General features: G+C 55.2%; 1 non-coding gene across 1 annotated transcript in view; it reads right to left on the bottom strand.

Annotated features, from left to right (window-relative positions):
• The window catches only part of LOC124762597, a 1,909-nt gene extending 20 nt beyond the window's left edge, over positions 1-1,889 (bottom strand). The window contains exon 1 of the ribosomal RNA XR_007012566.1: positions 1-1,889. This exon is cut by the window's left edge and continues 20 nt beyond it. This is a non-coding gene — a ribosomal RNA (small subunit ribosomal RNA).
• Between the last annotated feature and the right edge of the window lie 611 nt (positions 1,890-2,500).

Genomic DNA, 2,500 nt, shown 5'->3' with positions numbered 1-2,500 from the left:
CACCTACGGAAACCTTGTTACGACTTTTACTTCCTCTAAATGATCAAGTTTGGTCATCTTTCCGGTAGCATCGGCAACGACAGAGTCAATGCCGCGTACCAGTCCGAAGACCTCACTAAATCATTCAATCGGTAGTAGCGACGGGCGGTGTGTACAAAGGGCAGGGACGTAATCAACGCGAGCTTATGACTCGCGCTTACTGGGAATTCCTCGTTCATGGGGAACAATTGCAAGCCCCAATCCCTAGCACGAAGGAGGTTCAGCGGGTTACCCCGACCTTTCGGCCTAGGAAGACACGCTGATTCCTTCAGTGTAGCGCGCGTGCGGCCCAGAACATCTAAGGGCATCACAGACCTGTTATTGCTCAATCTCGTGCGGCTAGAAGCCGCCTGTCCCTCTAAGAAGAAAAGTAATCGCTGACAGCACGAAGGATGTCACGCGACTAGTTAGCAGGCTAGAGTCTCGTTCGTTATCGGAATTAACCAGACAAATCGCTCCACCAACTAAGAACGGCCATGCACCACCACCCACCGAATCAAGAAAGAGCTATCAATCTGTCAATCCTTCCGGTGTCCGGGCCTGGTGAGGTTTCCCGTGTTGAGTCAAATTAAGCCGCAGGCTCCACTCCTGGTGGTGCCCTTCCGTCAATTCCTTTAAGTTTCAGCTTTGCAACCATACTTCCCCCGGAACCCAAAAGCTTTGGTTTCCCGGAGGCTGCCCGCCGAGTCATCGGAGGAACTGCGGCGGATCGCTGGCTGGCATCGTTTATGGTTAGAACTAGGGCGGTATCTGATCGCCTTCGAACCTCTAACTTTCGTTCTTGATTAATGAAAACATACTTGGCAAATGCTTTCGCTTCTGTTCGTCTTGCGACGATCCAAGAATTTCACCTCTAACGTCGCAATACGAATGCCCCCGCCTGTCCCTATTAATCATTACCTCGGGTTCCGAAAACCAACAAAATAGAACCGAGGTCCTATTCCATTATTCCATGCACACAGTATTCAGGCGGGCTTGCCTGCTTTAAGCACTCTAATTTGTTCAAAGTAAACGTGCCGGCCCACCGAGACACTCAATAAAGAGCACCCTGGTAGGATTTCAACGGGGTCCGCCTCGGGACGCACGAGCACGCACGGGGCGGTCGCACGCCTTCGGCTCGCCCCACCGGCAGGACGTCCCACGATACATGCCAGTTAAACACCGACGGGCGGTGAACCAACAGCGTGGGACACAAATCCAACTACGAGCTTTTTAACCGCAACAACTTTAATATACGCTATTGGAGCTGGAATTACCGCGGCTGCTGGCACCAGACTTGCCCTCCAATAGATACTCGTTAAAGGATTTAAAGTGTACTCATTCCGATTACGGGGCCTCGGATGAGTCCCGTATCGTTATTTTTCGTCACTACCTCCCCGTGCCGGGAGTGGGTAATTTGCGCGCCTGCTGCCTTCCTTGGATGTGGTAGCCGTTTCTCAGGCTCCCTCTCCGGAATCGAACCCTGATTCCCCGTTACCCGTTACAACCATGGTAGGCGCAGAACCTACCATCGACAGTTGATAAGGCAGACATTTGAAAGATGCGTCGCCGGTACGAGGACCGTGCGATCAGCCCAAAGTTATTCAGAGTCACCAAGGCAAACGGACCGGACGAGCCGACCGATTGGTTTTGATCTAATAAAAGCGTCCCTTCCATCTCTGGTCGGGACTCTGTTTGCATGTATTAGCTCTAGAATTACCACAGTTATCCAAGTAACGTGGGTACGATCTAAGGAACCATAACTGATTTAATGAGCCATTCGCGGTTTCACCTTAATGCGGCTTGTACTGAGACATGCATGGCTTAATCTTTGAGACAAGCATATGACTACTGGCAGGATCAACCAGGGAGCTGCGTCAACTAGAGCTGAGCAGCCGGCCGCCCGGGAGTGTGTCCCGGGGGCCCGCGCGAACACGCAAGCGTCCGCTCAATCATTCTGCAAACAGGAGGAGGCTGAGCTCCCCTGCACAATACACCTCGAAACCCTCTCAGGTCCCGGCGGCGCGCAGCGCCGTCCCAAGTACTTGGTCGGGTTCGAGAGAGGCGCAATCGCCCGGAGTTAGGCGAGTAGACGCTTTCGGTGCGACCACCCGTGCTCCCAACTGAGCTTGCCGCTGCCGACAGAGGCCCGGGAGCGTGCTGTCGTGGCATTGCCGGCGGGAGACAACACGCGCCACCTACGGTGACCGGCAGCTCCAACGCCAGCGCCACAGAAGGACAAAAGCCCCACTTGGGTGCCGAAGCGAACTCTCCCAGCACAGCGCACACGCCAACACATCCGCACAGCTGCGATACAAACCACCAGCGAGAACCGCTGGGGCGACCGAGCAGCAGACGGCGTCGCGGCGCCGAGCGCCGGGCGGCGGCGCATCCTCAACGCACACAGTCCTCAATCGGACCAGCACACTGCAGATGTCCACCGCGCTTCGCACCGGGCCCGCGAGGACCTACTTTGGCCGCA

Source organism: Schistocerca piceifrons, unplaced genomic scaffold (genome assembly GCF_021461385.2).
Source record: "Schistocerca piceifrons isolate TAMUIC-IGC-003096 unplaced genomic scaffold, iqSchPice1.1 HiC_scaffold_605, whole genome shotgun sequence".
In the NCBI taxonomy this organism is placed as follows: Eukaryota; Metazoa; Arthropoda; class Insecta; order Orthoptera; family Acrididae; genus Schistocerca; species Schistocerca piceifrons.
The sequence above is the reverse complement of the archived record's forward strand: the minus strand, read 5'-3'. Positions and strand labels throughout refer to the sequence as shown.